General features: G+C 37.4%; 1 protein-coding gene across 2 annotated transcripts in view; it reads left to right on the top strand.

Annotated features, from left to right (window-relative positions):
- LOC117599786 (uncharacterized) overlaps positions 1–21,717 on the top strand; it is a 62,937-nt gene that overhangs the window by 32,346 nt on the left and 8,874 nt on the right. The window contains exons 1-2 of one of the 2 annotated variants that reach the window (XM_053242211.1): positions 4,840–5,148; positions 14,467–14,720. The gene's annotated coding sequence lies outside the window, so the exon portion shown is untranslated. Of the gene's footprint in view, positions 1–4,839; positions 5,149–14,466; positions 14,721–21,717 lie in introns of those variants that run through there. The other variant, XM_053242210.1, reaches the window with a different exon arrangement.

Genomic DNA, 21,717 nt, shown 5'->3' with positions numbered 1-21,717 from the left:
TCTGCCTGTGAAAGAAGGAGGAGATTCTCTGGAGGTTATTGGGGAGTGAATTGTAGGCATGAGTAATAAAATATTGCTTGAAATTCAAACAAATGATTTTCAAATGGAACTAGGCATCGCATCACATCGCAATGTTAAAATGCTACCATATTTGTCTCTCATAGAGTGAAAATAAGCATGAGGCACAGCAAGTTAGGCTTAAAAGCAGCATGTAAATATGAAAATACTTTAATGTTTTGTGAAAATAAAGACTCATCTTGCATTTCTTTTGTTATTTTATTTATTAAAAATTCTTTCCTTCCAGACTGTGAGGTTTGTAAATCCTTTTTCTTCAACAAGTGTGAGGTTCATGATCCGGCACTCTTCATCCCTGATACTCTTGTTCCCATGGGAGTCCCTGACTGAGCCAGACTGAGAACCAGTAGACAGAGAGGAAGCCATTAACAGTGGATACTCCTGGGTGGTGAGTTTTTCTAAATTTGTCATAAACAAATGGCATAAGTACAAGAATAGTTTATTTCTATCCCTAACCCTATATGGTCCCCTCCGAAAGTATTGGAACGGCAAGGCCAGTTCTTTTGTTTTTGCTGTATGCTGAAGACATTTGGTTTTGAGATCAGAAAATGAATATGAGATGATAGATCAGAATTTCAGCTTTCATTTCCTGATATTTACATGTAGATGTGTGAAACAACTTAAAACAAGGCACCTTTTGTTTGAACCCACCCATTTTTCAAGTGATGACATACTGGAACATGTGACTGACAGGTGTTTCCTATTGCCCAGGTGTGCTCTGTTAGATTGATTGTTTAAACAGTGAATAGCTCTGAATGTTTACTCTTGGTTTGAGCCCGTGGTCAAAGTCACTGAGATTACATATTTTTCCCCATTCTGATGTTTGATGTGAACCTGAACTGAAGCTCTTGAACTGTATATACATATCTCCTTTGATTTGAAGGCATAGTTTCATTTAATGTATAAAATGTACATTTTTGCAGATATACATATATAGGAATACAGAGATGCTAAGAGAGAAATGTATGCTAATTGGATGAGGTGAGGAATACTTTGGTTATTTGGTCCTTTGCTTAGTCATTGATTTTATGGGTCTTGATTTGTTGGAAAAACTTTGTCTTTCTCCTGTCACTGATATTTCCCTACTGCTTTCTCTAACTCTGACTCCCATTTCTGAGATTATTCTTTTCTTTTCTGCCACTTTGACTCATTCTCTGTGTACGGGAATTGTGCACGTAATGATGAAGAGCAGAATCTTGTGGCGTTTCAGTATCGAGATGGGATTCTATATTGTTGCTGTCAACCCATTAACCCGGGACAGGAGCTCTTGGTGGGGTATGAAAAAGAGTATGCTGAAGATCTTGGCCCTACTCATTCTGACTCACTCTGGAGTGAAAAGTGCTCCACAAATGGTAAGGGAGGTTCAAATGTAATGATTTTACAATAAATATTTGGTTTTAAAACTAATTTTATTATTAAATGTATAATGTCTGGTCATTGTTTAATCAGCTCTTGTTGAACTGAGTTGTGCGTGAGCTCAAGGAAACTGTGTTCTTCAGGTTAGAATTCAAATCATTTTTCATTCCTGATTATCCTAAGGTGTGTTAATTATGTTTATATTAAATCTTAGAAATTATTATTGATTTTTAATAGTAAGATACTTATATATATATATATATATATATATATATATATATATGTATATATATATATGACCCCTGTCAGCTGTCTAACTATAGACCAATATCAAACTTCCCCTTTATCTCCAAGGTCCTAGAAAAGGTTGTAGCACAGCAGCTATGCTCACACTTACATAGGAATAACATTCATGAAATGTATCAGTCAGGATTTAGGCCTCATCATAGCACAAAGACAGCACTGGTTAAAATTGTAAATGACTTACTACTGGCCTCTGATCAGGGTTGTGTCTCCTTGCTTGTGCTGCTTGACCTTAGTGCAGCTTTTGATACTATTGATCATGCTATTCTCCTCGATAGACTAGAAAATGCAGTAGGCATTAAGGGGACGGCCCTTTCCTGGCTCAGGTCTTATTTGACTGATTGTTATCAGTTTATAAACGTAAATGGAGACTTCTCTTCTCATACTAAGGTAAAGCTTGGTGTCCCGCAAGGCTCTGTTTTAGGCCCACTGCTCTTTTCTCTATATATGCTACCTCTGGGTAAAATTATCTGTAAGCATGGTATTAGCTTCCACTGTTACGCTGATGACACACAGTTGTATGTTTCAGCAAAGCCAGATAACAGACACCAGCTTAATTAAATTGAGGAATGTGTAAAAGACATTAGAAACTGGATGTTTATTAACTTTCTCTTACTTAATTCTGACAAGACAGAAGTACTTGTACTAGGACCACAGCTAGAAGTAAGCTTTCTGATTACATAATGACTCTGGATGGTCTTTCTGTTTCATCATGTGCAGCAGTAAAAGACCTTGGTGTGAATATTGACTCTAGTCTTTCTTTTGAAGCTCATGAAGATAATATCACTAGGATCACTTTCTTTCATCTCAGAAATATTGCTAAAATAAGAAATATATTGTCACTACACGAAGCAGAAAAATTAGTTCATGCTTTTGTTACCTCTAGGTTGGATTATTGTAATGCCTTACTGTCTGGATGTTCCAGTAGGAGCATAAACAAGCTACAGTTAGTCTAGAATGCTGCAGCTAGAGTACTCATTAGAACCAGAAGATATGACCACATCACCCCTATCTTATCCACACTTCATTGGCTCCCAATCAAATTTCGTATTGATTATAAAATACTGCTATTGACCTATAAAGCACTAAACGGTCTCGTGCCACAGTACCCGAGCGAACTTTTGGTTTTTTATGATCCGCCACACCTACTTAGATCAAAAGGTGCAGGCTATTTAAGAGTAAGTAAGAGTAAGAGTAAGATATTCCTTTATTTGTCCCGCAGTGGGGAAATTGCATTTAGCAACAGCAGGGGTACAGTACAGAAAGAGTATGCACACAAGAACAAGATAGATTAAAAACTATTCTAATATGAGGTAGCAAAATCAAATAGACTCTATATATACAAAAACACTATAATACAAGCAGAATTACTAAACTAAACTAAATACACTGTACATAAATGGCTTAAATAGTGCTAAAGCAAAAATCCTAACACAAAACAAAAAAGGAGAGGGGTGTGTACACATAAGTACAGGTTGGTTGAGAATAGTGTAGCTTGCCAGTAGTGTGACGGTATTGCACATTAAAATATTGCACACTGATATTTGTTGGTACCTCGAATAGTGCGGGCTACAGCTGGGGGTAGAGCTTTCTCTTACAAAGCCCCACAGTTATGGAGCAGCCTTCCACTTAGTGTTCGGGGCTCAGACACAGTCTCAGTGTTTAAGTCTAGGCTGAAATAATATTTGTTTAGTCAAGCCTTTTGTGAATAGGTTTTTCTTAGGTACAGGGGCAGGTCTGGAGGGTTCACAGGCACAGAGTGTTGTGATGAACTCTCACGCGTTCACTCAGGTTTGTTGACGGTGGAGTGGCTGGCTGCCTTATGTCCCAGGAGCCCTCATGTCTGTGTTAGCTTCTGGCTCTCCGTTTTAGTTATGCTGTCATAGCTAGTTTCTGCCGGAGTCCCTGCTTGCACTCTGCATGCAAAGTACATTGTCCTTAACCATTAGAGGACAAAAGCTCACCTAACAATCGCTCCCTCTCTCTCCATCTCTCTGTCGAGCTATACATGCTATTTCTGAGATGCCAGTGATCCTGACCCCTTCTGCTCTCCGGACCTGCCTGACCCATTCTGATGCCCTACTTCTGGTTGGAGTTCTCATCAGTCGAGTTCACTCGCTGCTGCTGGGGGTGGCCCCATATGGACCACCTGAAGAACTGTATGGATTGCTGGGGATGTTTCCACCTGGGGGCTGTGGAGATGGTTTGGGGATCTCATATGGGGAGCTGTACTGCAATGGCTTGGGACTGCGATTCCTGTGGTGGCTTTGGGGTTGCAGTTGCCACAAGCACCTTCATACTCAGGACTCCATCAATGGACACTGGATAGATTTTAACCAACCGGACATCTTGTGAAAACTGTGTTGATTTTACTGGTTGCACATTTGCACTATTTGTCCGTATAGTACACAATAATAGAAGGCATTTATTTATAATTGCACTATCCGTTGCACCCAGATGAGGATGGGTTCCCTGTTGAGCCTGGTTCCTCTCAAGGTTTCTTCCCCATATGGTCTCAGGGAGTTTTTCCTTGCCACCGTTGCCTCTGTCTTGCTCATTAGGATAAATTCACATATTTACAATATAATTTTTGAATCTGTTTTTTTTTTCTGTAAAGCTGCTTTGTGACCATGTCGACTGTTAAAAGCACTATACAAATAAAATTGAATTGAATTCAGACAACTGTGGTAGGGAGGCAAAAAAGCATTCTCTTCTTTGCTCTCCAACTTAAACTTACTTCTGTAAAGGTTCTGATAAAAATTAATTGCTCTCCTTCAGATATCAACAGGATCTAGCAACACCTGCCCATCTTCAGAGCACAAGGCCACAATTAACTGCCTCTACCCATTCTTTTTCTCAAGGCTGAAACTGTATTTGGACGGTGCATCCTTCTGAACTATACTTTGAAGCTGACGCTCACAAGTCTGGGGTAAGTATACAGTGCGATACTAACACTCCCACCACCTCTACTCCGGGTGTTTCTTCCCAGATCTCCTCCACTCCGGCACCGGGACACCATGGATCCTGGGTGCACCAGCAGGGGAAGACGTGAGCCAGGCCCGGGGCGAGGACCTCTCCCCCTTCACCGCCTCCTGTCTTCGAGATCTCCACCTGCAACCGCTTCGCTTCAGGAGCCTGATCGAGATGGTCCGCAGCACATCGCCCGCGACGACGATCTTTGTGTCAGGACCACTTCCCACGTATCGATGTGGACATGAAAGGTTCAGTAGACTTTTTGCTTTAAATGCATGGTTATTGTCATGGTGTAAAGAACAGAAACTGCTCTTTGTTAATAGTTGGAGTTTTTTCTGGGAGAGACCTAGGCTTTATAGTGCTGATGGCCTGCACCCCAGCAGAGTCGGTGTGGAACTCCTGTCAGACAACATCTCCAGGACACTACGCTCCATATGACTAGTAAGTCAAATCTCAAATAACTGCTATGGTGACTTTTGTTCCACCCACTTAACTGATAAAAGTACTTGTGTTGTCCAATCTGTAGAGACTGTGTCTGTTCCCCGAATAGTGAGATCAAAATATAAATTTAATGCAGGATCTAGAAAAAATCTGATCGTGATTAAACCGGAAAAATGTTAAATAAATGAACAAAAACAATTTTTAAAGCTTGGGCTCCTAAACATTAGATCATTTGCACCCAAAGCAGTTATTGTAAATGAAATGCTCACAGAGAATAGTTTTGATGTACTCTGCTTGACTGAAACCTGGCTCAAGCCAAATGACTATATTGGTTTAAATAAGTCTACTCCACCAAGCTACTGTTATAAGCATGAGCCCCGTCGGATTGGTCGTGGAGGCGGTGTTGCAGTAATATATAGTGATATTCTCAGTGTTACTCAGAAAACAGGATACAGGTTTAACTCATTGGAAATACTTCTGCTTAATGTTACACTGTTAGATATGCAAAAGAAATCTCTCCTATCTCTTGCTCTGTCTACTGTGTATAGACCGTGTCGAGAAAAATGATAAAAAAATTCACTTAATTAGCTTATGGGCAGCTTAGTAGCCAGCTTTGACTATATTAGGGGACATAAGGAGTTTATGGTTTGTGTACTCTTATCAGAAATAGGGGTCTGGTACACGGTGCGTGGAAGGGAGAAGAAGTGGGCGGGTGGACAAGTGCAAGAGCAGACAGTTAAACAGAGAATAAAATTAAAATTAAAACCAAGGGAGTATAAATGAGCATTAAAGCTAGCTTTAGGGCAAGATATGTTAGAAGCGTTATCTCTTGGTACAAGTTAATCAAACATAGGTGGCCATACAGACCACGCATAATCTAGGAAGTATAAGCAGGAAATATAAACAAGCAAAGATGCATTTTAATCATATAATAGCTGCAGCCATAAAACAACAAAATGAGAGTAAAGCAAAACTCTCATGTAGCAGAAAATAAATCTACGCGTTGTCAAGTCGGTATAAAAAGTACAAAATAAAGCGAATAGAGGAAGCGAGGGCTTCTATATAATAGTTTACTAACTAGGCCAGGGGTCAGGAGACATCCCAAAACAGGATGCAGAGTCTCAGAAAACAGAAGTGTCTGGGTAACTCACCTTCCTTGAGCTCATTGGAACGTGTTGTACTATTTTTGCAATAAAGAAGTTTGTTCCTTCTCATCCAACGACTGGCGATTCTTCATTAAGGCTAATTCTTGAGTGAGTACAATAAGGGAGATATAGGTAATTGGCAGATGTTACAGTCCACCCATTGATGTGTCCACTCAGAAGGGGACTCTGAGTTCCGACAACCGCCAGGGCCATATACAGATTTCCTAAAAGAATTTGCAGATTTCCTCTCAGACCTATTGGTTAATGTTGATAAAGCGCTAATTGTCGAAGACTTTAACATTCATGTTGATAATACAAATGATGCGTTAAGACTTGCGTTTACAGACTTGATAAACTCTTTTGGAGTCAAGAAAAACATCACTGGGCCCACTCATCATTTTAATCATACACTAGATTTAATTATATCACATGGAATTGATCTTACTGATTATAGGTATTGTACCTGTAACTGACCACTACCTTGCATCGTGCATGCTGCGTATTACTAATATTAACTAAATGGCTCTGCGTTATCGTCCGGGCAGTACTATTGTTCCAGCCACCAAAGACAGGTTCACAAATAACCTGCCTGATTTACCTCAACTGCTCTGTGTACCCATAAATACACATGAACTAGACGAAATGACTAGCAATATGGTTCGTATAATCAGCATCATGGCCCTACACGACAATTTTTCCGTGCCTCCTCATCCTAGTAAGACTGTTAATAAGGACTTTACCATCAAATTTTTTAGACAGAGATGTCTTATTATTCTTTTGTAGTTGATGTCAGGGAATATTCATTCAAATCCCGGGCCACTTGATTGTTCATTTTCTGATAATTTGGTAAACAAATCTATACATTCTTTAACTTTTGACTGTTTTTGTAATCGTAAAAGTCTTGGACTAATGCATTTGAACATACGTAGTCTTCTCCCTAAAGTTGCTGAGCTCACCGCATATGTTCACACTGCAAATCCTGATATTTTTGTCATCTCTGAATCATGGCTTAAGAAATCTATTCCCAATTCTGCTGTCTCCATTCCTGGTTACAATATTTTTCGTCAAGATAGAATTTCTAAAGGTGGGGGGGTTGTTGTCTATTGTAAGGATAATTTACAGTGCTCTGTAATTACCTCAAAATCTGTTGCTAAACAGTTTGAGTTAATACTTCTAAAAATCACTTTATCCAAAAACTTTTTTATCACTGTAGCTGGTTGTTATAGCCGCCTTCTGCTCCTGCATGTGCTTTGACTGTTTTAAGTGAAACAATTGCTCCTTACATCTCCTCTGAGTTTATTATGTTAGGGGATTTGAATTGGGATATGTTTGAGCCTCCATCATCCTTACAATTGCAACTGGATGCTTTAAACTTGGCCCAGATTGTGCAGGCTCCTACAAGATATAACACCAAGACTATGGAATCTGGTACATTAATTGATATTATCCTCACTAATAGGCCAGAGAGGTATACATCTGGAGTGTTCTGTCAAAGCTTTAGTGATCACTGTAATATAGTCTGTGTTCGCAAGGGCACCACCTTAAGAAACCCTCCTGTGCTCGTTTTCAAACGTTTTTTGAAAAATTTAAATGAACAGGCTTTCTTGTATGACCTGGCTGATATGGACTGGTACAGAATTGGGCTTATTCCTGAAGTCGAAGAGGCTTGGGCATATTTTAAATTCTTGTTCAGAACTGTTTTGAACAAACATGCCCCTCTTAAAAAGATTAGAGTAAAAAACCGTCTTAGCCCTTGGTTCAGTCCAAATTTGTCTGAGCTTATTCGCCAAAAACATACTTTATGGCGTAGAGCAAAGACATCTAATAATATATCTGACTGCCAATCATATAGGGCTATGACAAATAAATGTACTCAGTCTATTAGACAGGCAAAATTGAGTTATTTTAAACATCATTTGACTGTTAATGGTCCTGATCCCCGAAAATTTTGGAATACCATCAAAAAAATGGAAAATCAAAACATTTCTTTCAGTTTGCCTACTGTAATTAAATATGATGGTGTTGTTATCACAGATAAATCCAGAATGGTGGATCAATTCAATAGACATTTTGTCAATGCTGGTTGTGCCTACGAGAATAGTTCTGGTACATCTAGTTGTTCTCCTGTCAACTTGGCATCTGTTATTCATTCACCTGCCTTAGGTCCCCCCTCCTTCTCCTTTCAGTCAATACAGGAGACAGAGGTACTCGAGGAATTGCTCAACCTGGATACTTGTAAGTCTGCTGAATTGGATGAATTAGACCCATTATTTTTAAAGAAAGCAGCTTATATTATCGCAGCGCCCATCGCTTGCATTTTTAATCTTTCTCTCCAAACTGGTGTCTTCCCGAGGGACTGGAAATCTGCTGCTGTAACCCCACTTTTTAAAGGGGGTGATAAATCAGATTTAAATTGTTATAGACCCATTTCCGTTTTGGCCTGTCTCTCTAAAATATTAGAGAAATTGGTCAACAAGCAGCTTATGCACCATTTGGAGACTTATAATGTCCTTAATCAGGTTCAGTCTGGCTTCAGATCTGGGCATAGCTGTATTACTGCTACACTGAAGGTTCTCAATGACATTATCTGTGCCATTGACAAGAAGGAGTACTGAGTAGCTGCATTCGTTGATCTGGCAAAGGCTTTCGACTCTGTGGACCATGAAATATTGATGGATAGGCTAAGAGGAATAGGACTCTCTGAGAGCTGTCTGGCCTGGTTCAAGAGTTATTGTTCTGGTCGTTTACAATCAGTAAGGGTGGAGGGGCTTCTGTCAGATCCCTTGCCCCTATTCAAAGGGGTCCCACAAGGAAGCATATTGGGGCCTATACTTTTTAATATTTATGTTAATGACATTATTCTTGATGCACGTGATTCTCATGTACATTTATACGCTGATGACACATACATTTATACATTTAATTCTTCCCTGACTACTGCACTATTTTTATTGCGGGCCAGTTTTACTCGCATCCAACATGCTTTCTCTAGTCTTCATTTAGTTTTAAATACAAATAAAACAAAATGTGTGGTCTTTAACAGAAATCTTCCACATGTTGAGTATCCGCCTAAAATTTTTACATTGGATGGCTCTGAGATCGATTATGTTGAATGCTATAAATATCTTGGTATCTGGCTCGATAGCAAACTGTCATTTGAAACTCACATAAATGTACTGCTCACAAAGGTTAAAACTCGTATTGGTTTTCTTTATCGTAACAAATCTTCTTTTACGCATTCTTCAAAACAGCTTCTGGTTAAAATGACAGTGCTCCCAATTCTGGATTATGGTGATGTAGTTTATAGGTTTGCTTCAAAAACTCTCCTTCATAAACTGGATGTTATTTACCACGCTGCAATCCGCTTCATTTAACACTCACCATTGTCACTTGTATTCTTTATTGAACTGGCCTTCTCTTCATTCTCGTAGACAAATTCACTGGTTTTTGTTTATTTACAAAACTCTTATTGGGAAAACTCTGCTATATTTACAGTGACTTCTTAATATTCATAATACAAGTCATAATTTGCGCTCTAGTAGTTTTATTAATTTCTGCATACCTAAAGTCCGTACCTCTTTTGGTCGTTCCTCTTTTCAGTTTTCTGCTGCCGATGACTGGAATCATCTGCAGCAGACCTTAAAGCTTAGTTCATTCATTTCGCTTACTTCCTTTAAAAATTTAATTCAGTCAATAGTACAGGATCATTGTACTTGTTTTTAGTTATTTGTTTGTTTTTATGTCACTGTTTATAATTGTGTTAATTGTATAATGTCTTTATTGTTGTACCTGCTTTTTATGTTGCCTCTTGGCCAGGTTGTCATTATAAATGAGAACTGGTTCTCAATTGACTTACCTGGTTAAATAAAGGTTATTAATATGGGCACTATCCTCTCTAATACATTAGAAGCTGTTGCCCCCTCAAATTAAAAAAGGTTAGAGAAAAACGTACTGCGCCATGGTACAACAGCAATACCCATTCTCTCAAGAAAGAAACTTAAAACAACTATTCTATTAGAAGAAGGTAGCTTATTATAATAATGATCTCCTAGCTAAAAGGGATACTCAAAGAGAAATCAAAAGGCAAATTATTGTAGAGAAGGCCCTATTTAAACAAAAAATTTTAACTAAAATGTCACAGAGAAATTCTAGACAGGCCTGGGAAGGAATTAGAACAATGATCAGTGTCCCACATACGAGTAAAGGGAAGAAACAATTTGAGGGAAATAACGAAGGAAGTGATATAAATGAAGGAACTTTCATGACATCGACTAGCAATTTTCCTATTGCAGAGGCTGATGTCAAGAAAATTTTTCAAAACTATAATATATACAAGAGTCCTGGGCCTGATGATATTTGCGCCCGTGTGTTGAAAACCTGTGCAGAGCAATTATCCACAGTCTTCACTCAGTTGTTTCAAAAGTCTCGACCAGCATGTTGTGCCAACTATATGGAAAACTTCAACCATAATACCTGTTCCTAAAGTAAACAAAACATTAGAGCTTGGTGATTATCGACCAATTGCATTAACCTCTCTGGTGTTTAAATGCTGTGAAAAGATTGTTAAAAGGTACATAGTGGAAAAAACACAGCACTTATTGGACCCTTTTCAATTTGGTTACCAGTCAAATAAGGGAGTAGATGATGCCATTTGAACATTGTTGCATATTGTTTACTTGCATCTTGAGGGTTCCAAAAATCATGTGAAAATCGTTTTTGCTGACTTTTCTTCAGCTTTTAATAATATTTTGTCATCTGTTCTGGTCAAAAGACTATCTGTAGATTTCTCCCTTGATGGAGGACTGATTTTGTGGTTGCAGGACTTCTTATGTAGTAGGATTCAACGAGTGTGTGTAGGTAGGAGTGTGTGTATTGTCTGGTAAACACATTACGAATGTTCCCAGCAAACACGTTAATGTGGGACCCACATGGGATACAAATGGGCTACAGGGGTACAGAGTGGGCATGGGCTCAAAATGGGCATCTTATCTGGGGCCCACTTGGGTGACCCAGCTAAGACCCACATGGGTGAACCCAGACGAGCTCCCCATGTGGTTCCTAGTTGGGTAATTAAAGGGAAATGTGTGCATGGGCTCACAATGGGCTACACAAGGGACCCTATTTGTTTTATCAAATATACAAGTGCAAACATAATTAATCCCATATAGGGTGATTACATGGATATATACTGCACATATGTGTCTTTAAAATTATTTTTGTTGTTGATTTGACACTTAATTTAATCAAAACCTAAAAATTCCAACACTCATGCATTTGTATCAAATTTTCCACTGACATTTAGCAAAACAAACAAACAAAAAAAACAGCCACTTTAATTGTGCTGACAACTTTCTCGCGAGATCCCATCCCCCACCACCTCAGGCTTGTTCGAGATGCTTTTTTTAAAAATTTTTTTTATTGCAAGACAAAAGAAAACAACACAAAACAGCACTGCATTGACATACAATAACAAAGGGGAAAACAAAACAAAAAACAAAACAAAAAAAACAATGACAATCAATCAGTAAGAAAAATATTTTTATAAGCCTTTAAAAAACTTGTTATTCTTACTGTTATTAATGCGCTTAAGAGATTTAACAATAAGCAAAATCTCTGCAAGAAAGACATCAAATCTAGGTAACATATTGACAAATTTGGTTTTATGAATGAAAAATTTACAATGCAAAACAAAAAAAATTAACAAGATCGATAGCATGGTCACTACCAGAAAAATACAGAAATATATGTTTCAGTGAAAATTTTAAATCACATTTTATAAAAGTAAATAAATAACAACTTAAGTTCTCCCAAAGAGATTTAACCTGATTACAGTGATAGAATAAATGAAGTAAAGTTTCTTCTTCAACTTTGCAGAATACACATAAGTTAGAGAGATCAAAAAAGGAAGCAATTTGAGAGTTCGTTGGATAAACATTATGCAAAATCTTAATGTACCTCTCTAATTTTATTAGAAATGCAGAATTTCTCAGGGAGTAACCATGCTTTCTTCCAGTGAATACTGTCAAAAAAAATTGGTCCAGAAAAATTTACATCTAGGGGATGTATATACTGAATAATGTAACATTCTCTTTATATATGTACTGTTACATTTTTTAGCAAAAAGACAAACTCCATCCAATAAAGGTTTGGGCATAACTGTTTTCCTCTCATTAAAGCAAAGGTATGTTTTAAATAAATGCACATAACTTGCAGACAAACTTTTGATGACAGAATTGAAAGATCTAGCTGGCAGAGGAAGACTATACAAAGTCATAAATTCTTCATACTCCAGTGTAGTACCATCATCTTTAAATAAATCCACAACAAAGACAATACCTCTGTCATACCACTTGTCAATAAACAAAGAATTTCTTTGTGGGGAGAAAAGTTGTGCACGTAACACAGTTTCCAAGCAAGTAAAGCTTGTTGGTGAAAATTAGAGAGAAATCGTCAATTTAGAAGGGGTGAAATCGCATTTTAAAAGAAAATCTAGACCACCTAATCTACGAAGTATAGTATTGGGGATATAGTACCAAATCGAATTATTACTACAGAGCCATCTTTTTAACCAACCAATTCTAAATGAACTAATTAATTCTTTGAAATCTAAAACTTCCAATCCACCCTCAGAACGCCTGTTAGACCAAACAGATTTCCTAATTTATGGGACTTATTCTTCCAAATAAAATTCAGTAACATTTTATTTATATCATCAGCAATTTTGTCCCTAATAAATAAAGATAAAGCAGGGTAAACACAACGGGACAACCCCTCTGCTTTAGATATAAGAACTCTGCCATAGATGGATAGATCTCGTTGAAGCCAAGAATTAAAGATTATTTGAGTTTTCTTTATTTTAGGAGAAAAATTGAGATGTTGACGAGCCAATCTATCTTTAGTAAGGAAAATCCCCAGGTACTTGACATAGTCTTTAACAGGTATATGATGTATTGATGATTGTTGGGTATCATAGAGACAAAATAATTCACACTTTGATAAATTTAAATATAAGCCTGAGGCTTCAGAGAAAGATTGAATAATATAAATACTTAAAGGAATTTGGCTTTGATCTTCAAGAAATAAGGCAGTATCGTCAGCAAGCTGAAATATTTTAAATTCTTTACCAAATACAGAAATACCTTTCAAAGTAGGATTTTGTAAAATATCAAGTGATAACAATTCAACAGCCAAAAGAAAAAGAAATGGAGAAATGGGACAACACTGACGCACTCCTCTGTCACAATTAAAACGTTTAGTAGTTTGCAAGCTAACCAAAACTGAAGAGTTAATATCATTATAAAGCATTCTCACCATGTTAATACATTTATTTCTGAAACCAAAAACACTAAGAGATTTAAACAAAAATTGGTGCTCTAATGAATCAAGTGCTTTATAAATTTCCAAAAACATTATAATAGAATCTGAATCAATATTCTCTGAATAGTCAATGAGATCAAGTACAAGTCTTATATTGGAACTAATGTGTCTATTCTTCATAAACCCATTTTGCGTTTCGCCAATTATACTATTAAGACCAGATTTTAAACGAGTTGCAAATATTAAAGTAAGTAGTTTATAATCAACATTTAACAATGATATTGCTCTCCAGTTTTCAATTAAAAGTGGATCTTTATCTGATTTGGGGATCAAAGAAATTAGTCCCTGCTTCATTGTGGGTGTCATCTCTCCTTTGTGAATACATTCTTTAAACAAACAATATAAAGGCTGCTTTAAGAGATCCCAAAAATGTAAATCAAATTCAACAAACAGGCCATCAGTACCTGGAGATTTTCCCCTTTTCATAGATTTCAGTGCCACTTCCATTTCAGTAATAGAAAGGTCAGAGTCACATAGTAATTTATTAACACCTCATTAACACCTGAAACTTTATCACAGACACACAAAAGAAAAGAATCACATTTTTCTTGAGAAAACGGAGAAGTATACAGTTCTTTGTAAAAATTGTATACAAAAGTTGAGATCATTCCTGGATCTGTACATAAATCACCATTAATCTTTAGAGCAGAGAGAGATGTTTTTTTTACGATTTCTTTTCTCTAGAGCAAAAAAGGAATTAGTGTTTCTTTCACCCTTCTCGATCCATTTTGCTCTAGAACGTATGAAAGCCCCTTTAGCAATCTCTGTGTACATATTTTCAATTTTCATTTGACAGACACTATATTCTACCTCATCCTCTTTACTGGGATAATGTTCGAGATGCTTCGGCACTTCGCGTCTCAGCGTATGACATCAAACTACCGCGAGATGCAGCCCTGCCTCGATCTGCTTGCAGGATGGATCCCGCGAGATTTCATTCAGCAATTCCCCTCCCCCACGCGGCACACCCTGGATCGCGCCGGCGCCGTTACTCACTCACCGCTTTGCTGTCACTTTCGGGAGGAGGCGTTTGCCGTCAGTGTATCCAAGGTAAGAATTACAGTTTTAAAACTGAAAATGTAGAGCTCCAATGTAACTACATTGTTTACAAACCATAATGTTAACCGAAACACAGTTAGGCTTTTTTGTCACATTAGAATTTAGACATCATACACAGATTGCGCCATATTTTTCCTCTTATTTCTGGCGTTAATGTGTAAACGATGATGCTGTGTTCCTTGGTGTTCCCTGCGCCCTCGAAAAGTAAAAGACAGTAAAAAAAAAAGCTCATAGTTAAACTGCAGAGTTTGGCACCGGGCTGTGCGCTCACGATGCAGGAAGATTACAGCGCTGATGTCAAACGGCTCATATAGCAGAGAAGCTGGTGTAAATAAGGCAGCCTGGGACAGATCTCCATCTGAAGAGTAAACAATAAGGCTGCTGTACTTTTAACAATACATAAAATACAATAATATCCCAACAGTATTGAATATTTATAATGCAGACAGGAGTTTCTGCCTTATATAAATCTGCATCATTTTGCATTCGGGTGTTATTACAAATCATACAAATTGTTCTGACTCTACAAATGTTTTTGCCGAAATTAGAATTTGAACTTTTTTAAAGTAATAAGCATTTTTTCTTACAGAAGGTAATCGGACGGTCTCGGATTAGACAAGATTCACCTAACGAGTCAACTACCCTAAGTTTGCTCTGCTGTTAATTCTCGCAAAATCAGTTTGTTCTTCGCTGCTATTGGAGACTTTCAGTAAAACATACGGGTAACACTTTAGAACACTGTTTCTTACTTAATCCATAACTAATAAGGAAATCCTGTAAAATTAATAACACGGAAGTCACTGTTATTAATTACTAAGGAATGCATGTTAACCAATCAGTATGTTACAGCATTTTATGATTCTGTTAAATAACAGTTAGGTAATCAATAACTAATAAATAACTATTCAATTCTGTCATGTCCCCTGAAGAATTACTATTAATTATCTACTAATTCCAGTTCAGAAAAATAACTACCAAGTAACCACTAATGAACAGTCATATACAATTTTTATGATGAAGATGCAAGAGTAATAAATACAAATGTATAACAAATTGTATATAAGTTTTTGCCTGTATGGTAAATAATTGCTTTGTGAGTGTGTTCTGCATCCGGAAATTAACTTCGGAAAGGAACCCCACCCCTCCCTCTAAAGCATCCTTAATAATAGGGCACATACTTTATTAATTAGGAACGAATTTTCTGATTTATTTATTTATTTATTTAATTATTTATTTTAACAAGTGTTTTACTTACATTATGTTGTGTTTTAGAGTTAATGGAAATGACCGTAAAAATGAATGGATAATGTCCCGGTCATGAGCTGCCAGTACTTTTCCTGTTATTTTACAGATTTCTTTCTTATTTCTTATTTTACAGGTTTCTTTCCTCCCGCGGAATGCCGCTGAATCCTGTGAGCTCGTTGTTTAGAATTGAAATAAATGTCTTGTGCTTCACAGAATATCCACCAGATGGCGCATGGAACAACACACTGTATCTACAGGCCAGAGCAAAATCGCTTATAAACACTTTGCAATTATTTGTCTTGGAGCGATTGTTAAATATGCTTATAGATTATTACAGTACGCTTCATTTTACAAATAGAATTAACATAATTATCATCAGTGTCTGATAAATTATTAACGGCATGTAATGTGATTGTAAGAAAACCTCCACAATAAAATATAAATCATGGTAATAGGTAAATATGGTAATAGGGACATTGAAAACTGTGTTTACACACGACTGCATGAGTGTAAAGCGGATCATTATTTGATGTGCTTTGTAAACAGTTTATTGCACTAGCGCTGCATTTGGGAGATCATGTTTACTGTAGGCTACACAACTAATTGATTGTGTATATTTAACTTTATTCAGCTGTTAAAGTTATTTGAAAAATATCGTGCCTACCAGCTCATTATTATTATTATTATTATTGTTATTATTATTATTTTGTTGCTGTTTTTGTTCAAATCTAAAGATGCATGCGTGTGCGTGCATAAAGAGAATGTCCTTTTAGCAGTACAGTTTCCATAGTAGTGAAATGTTGTGTATAACTGTAGAATTAGCCTAATTATTAATTTAACCAAAGTTTAAATCATTACTCGCTCCGAAATGAATGCTGTTCATGAAATCATCGAAATATTTGCAGTTATCCTACTGTATGAATAAAACACTATAACAAAATCACATAAACAGTGAATAAACTGTACATGGCAGATGAAGGTATATATGTATACAAAGCATAAATCTTTATTCAGATTTAAAATGAGCACTTTGTCATTTGTAATACATATGTTGAGGATCTCACCCGTCCGATGTTCGCCCATGTTCTTCTGATGTACGCTAATGCATGTAGCTTTTTAATAAACTGGGTAAATTCCCGACATGAAACAAACAGTTTACATGCTTAGGACGTTTGCGCTGTACGAATGTCCAGACTTCTACGGTGACTGGGAAGGGACATGTTCGGTAGTTTTGTCGTGGCCACAGCATTAACTCGTGGGAACGTGATAATACACTATATTACCAAAAGTATTCGGTCACCTGCCTTGACTCACATATGAACTTAAGTGCCATCCCATTCCTAACCCATAGGGTTCAATATGATGTCGGTCCACCTTTTGCAGCTATTACAGCTTCAACTCTTCTGGGAAGGCTCTCCACAAGGTTGAGGAGTGTGTTTATAGGAATTTTTGACCATTCTTCCAAAAGCGCATTGGTGAGGTCACACACTGATGTTGGTCGAGAAGGCCTGGCTCTCAGTCTCCGCTCTAATTCATCCCAAAGGTGTTCTATCGGGTTCAGGTCAGGACTCTGTGCAGGCCAGTCAAGTTCATCCACACCAGACTCTGTCATCCATGTCTTTATGGACCTTGCTTTGTGCACTGGTGCACAGTCATGTTGGAAGAGGAAGGGGCCCACTCCAAACTGTTCCCACAAGGTTGGGAGGATGGAATTGTCCAAAATGTTTTGGTATCCTGAAGCATTCAAAGTTCCTTTCACTGGAACTAAGGGGCCAAGCCCAACTCCTGAAAAACAACCCCACACCATAATTCCTCCTCCACCAAATTTCACACTCGGCACAATGCAGTCCGAAATGTACCGTTCTCCTGGCAACCTCCAAACCCAGACTCATCCATCAGATTGCCAGAAGGAAAAGCGTGATTCATCACTCCAGAGAACGCGTCTCCACTGCTCTAGAGTCCAGTGGCGGCGCTTTACACCACTGCATCCGACGCTTTGCATTGCACTTGATGATGTGTGGCTTGGATGCAGCTGCTCGGCCATGGAAACCCATTCCATGAAGCTCTCTGCGTACTGTACTTGGGCTAATCTGAAGGTCACATGAAGTTTGGAGCTCTGTAGCAATTGACTGTGAAGAAAGTCGACGACCTCTTTGCACTATGCGCTTCAGCATCCGCTGACCCCTCTCCGTCAGTTTACGTGGCCTACCACTTCGTGGCTGAGTTGCTGTTGTTCCCAAACTCTTCCATTTTGTTATGATAAATCTGACAGTTGACTGTGGAATATTTAGGAGCGAGGAAATTTCACGACTGGATTTGTTGCACAGGTGGCATCCTATGACAGTTCCACGCTGGAATTCACTGAGCTCCTGAGAGCGGCCGATTCTTTCACAAATGTTTGTAAAAACAGTCTGCATGCCTAAGTGCTTGATTTTATACACCTGTGGCCAGGCCAAGTGATTAGGACACCTGATTCTGATCATTTGGATGGGTGACCGAATACTTTTGGTAATATAGTGTATGTCGTGGTCACGAGTTCATTTTGTCGAAGCAACGACATCCTTTTCTCGTGGCCACGACTTCTTATGTTTGAGGGAACAACTTATTTTTCTCGTGGCCACGAGTTTAATGCGTAAACAAACATGATCCTAGAAACCCGGGATTATTCGAAATAGATATATAGATATATATTATTTTTTTTATTTTCAATGTTTCGTTTCATTTGCATTTTAAAACTATGCAAATGAAATGAAGAACTGCTAGTGTTTATATGGCGTAGTCCTATTAATTACTAGCTGAAACAGAATGAAATATTACAGCCTACACTGTAAAGACCTGCGCTGTAAAATAACAGTAACTTACTGGCAGCTGTGGTTGCCAGCGTTGTACTGTTAATTTACAGCTCTTCATTTTTACAGTATGTTACTGTTATTATACCATGTGGTAACTCATTTCATTTTGGAAACCGATTGCTTTAAACCATTCGAGTTAAAAAAAAAAAAAAAAACATTGTTTATATGTTGTTAGTACAGTGAACGTATTTCATTTGAGTCCACTAAGAAGAGATATTTCTTAATATAAAACCGCAAACACTTAAAGTGTAATAATAAAGCAACCAAAACATGACTTTTACTCGAATCTTTGTAGCTCGTCATTAACCAGCAACAGCACACATTTATGTAGTAAAACACTTAGTAAAGAGACTGTCACTGCATCAGCAACTCCACAGTTACTGCTTTTAAATAAAGCAGCAGAACATCAGTGTTTGTGGCTCATCACTGACTGAAGCACAGGCTCTACTCTCCAGCACAATGATGAGCCACAAAACTAAAGTAAACTAACACACCTCTCTTGTGCATTAATACAGTTCAGGTTAATATTTACTCTCCTTATTAGTTAATGATTTTGCATAAATTTTTCTCTATGAACATTCACTAATATTTTAGTGAAATTAACTTGTTTTGTTTGGTAAATATGACTGTTATGTTTTACAGTATATTAACGCTAATCTACTGGCAGCTCTGGTTGCCAGCATGCTACTGTTTTTCTACAGTTTGTTGCCGTAAATTAATTAGTTTATTACTGTTAAATTATGTTTCATGCTGGGTTTTTTTTCCTTCATCTTACATCTTTAACCCTTTAAACCCCACAGCAAAATGCTCGGTTTTAAATGAACACTTATAATGTGTCCACACCACAGAGTGTTAGAGTGACACTGAATCAGTGCTGAAGTTAATGAGATAATTATGTGATTAATTAAGTGCTGATTGAGCGTTAGTGATGAACACCTGCTGAACCTGATGAACACAAGAACTACAACTGACTTGTACTGCAGTGATTTTATTGGTTTTGAGGTTAAAACCAAGGACTAGTTCACAAAAGTAGGTTTTTTAAATAATCTCAAATATTTAATGAACAGTTTGATTGACAGCATTGGTCCCAGCAAAGTTGTTCAGAATGAGGAGATCTATTATACGATATGAAGATCTAGTGTATGTGTGAATATATGAACCTTTTTTTTTTTTTTTTTTTGGTAATTTAAGGTCATTTACAACAGAAATATTGTGTTTTTAAAGACTTTTTAACTGTTATAGCGCCACCAATGGTCTGATATCCAGGAAGCTTTGCATGCTTGGTAAGAGTCATCTGACACATGTTTTCCCCAAGTTTCATAAAGTTCAAAGTGCAATCAATCTCCTCACAAATTAATAATGAAAAAAGAAAATCTACAAATGAAGGAAACGATTTTGGATATTCAGTCAAGGAGAGTGAGAGATAATCTCATATTCTCGGGTATTCCTGAAAATGACTCTAATAAGCCAGAATCTACAATTAAATACTTCATGCGCAATGAACTGAAACTACCTGCTGATATGGTAAACAATATTACCTTCCATCATGTGCATCGTCCTATCTGAAAGCTAGACCGCGTCCTAGAATCGCAAAGTTTGTACACTACAAGCAAAAAGAACTGGTCAAGAGCAGAGGAAGAGAGTTAAAAGGCACCGCTTTCGGGATAAACGACCAGTTTCCTCGCGAAATAATGGAGCGCCGGAAAAAACTGAATCCTGTTCTCAAGCAGCATCGGCAAGCCGGGAGCCGTGCTTCACTTGTGCTGGATAAACTATACAGAAATGGCCAATTGTACAGAGATTCTCAAATCACTCCTTGGCTCATCTAAGCTTGGAGTCAAGCAAGGGAATGAACAAACGAACAAACAAACAAACAAACAAACAAATAAATAACAAATGCCTTGGTGTAAAACTCTATCGATCCCTCAAAGCATATGTCCTCCCTCCCTAACCCTATTTGTCTGGTGAACACTTTTTTTTTTTGACCTAATACTCTACTGACTATTCATATTTTCAAAATGTCATTGTATTCAGTTGTCTTTTTTTTTGTATTCAGTAGTCTTACTTTTTATTTCCTTCATTGATATCTCACAGAGTTATGTCTTCTGCTTTACTACCCTTTTACATCACTTATATAGTCATTATTATAGGCAATCGGCAGACATCGTTTTTCTTTTTATCAGGTTCTGTAACATCAACTATATGGCTCTAGCCATCAAAATAATTTGATGGAATATAAGAGGAATCAGTTCTCCGGCAAAAAGAACAAAGATTTTAAATCACTTGCATATTTTAAATACAGACATTTGTTTCTTACAAGAAACCCATTTACCAGAAGCAGAATCTCGGAAACTAGCAGCTAAATGGATTGGCCTGACTTTTCATTCTACTTTTCCTCCAGAAAAAGAGGAATATCCATCTTAATCAGACGCAACACTCCATTTTCTCATGAGTCAACATTAACAGATAGTGAAGGTCGCTATATTATTATCAACGGAACTATAGGAAAAGACAATATTACTTTAGTAAACATATATGGACTAAATTGGGACAGGCCATCATTTTTTCACTGATTATTTTCAGAGATACTCACGTTCCCCAATTCAAATGTTATCATAGGCGGAGGTTTTAACACAGTTTTGGACCCGAAAATAGACCGCTCAACAAATGCAACATGCAAAATAAATCATTCATCATCATTTATTAAAAGTTACATGTCAGACTATGGGCTGATAGCTATTTGGAGACTTAAGAATCCTAACAGGAATGAATATTCATATTATTCCCCACATCACAAGTCCTATTCCCATATAGATTACTTTCTGACAATCTGTTCTATAATATCAAAATCACTGACCCAGCTATTCATGCTATTGCTATTTCTGACCATG

The sequence above is a fragment of the Pangasianodon hypophthalmus genome, chromosome 19 (assembly GCF_027358585.1).
Source record: "Pangasianodon hypophthalmus isolate fPanHyp1 chromosome 19, fPanHyp1.pri, whole genome shotgun sequence".
Classification (NCBI taxonomy): domain Eukaryota; kingdom Metazoa; phylum Chordata; class Actinopteri; order Siluriformes; family Pangasiidae; genus Pangasianodon; species Pangasianodon hypophthalmus.
Note: the sequence above shows the minus strand (reverse complement) of the source record. Positions and strands in the feature narration are given on the sequence as shown.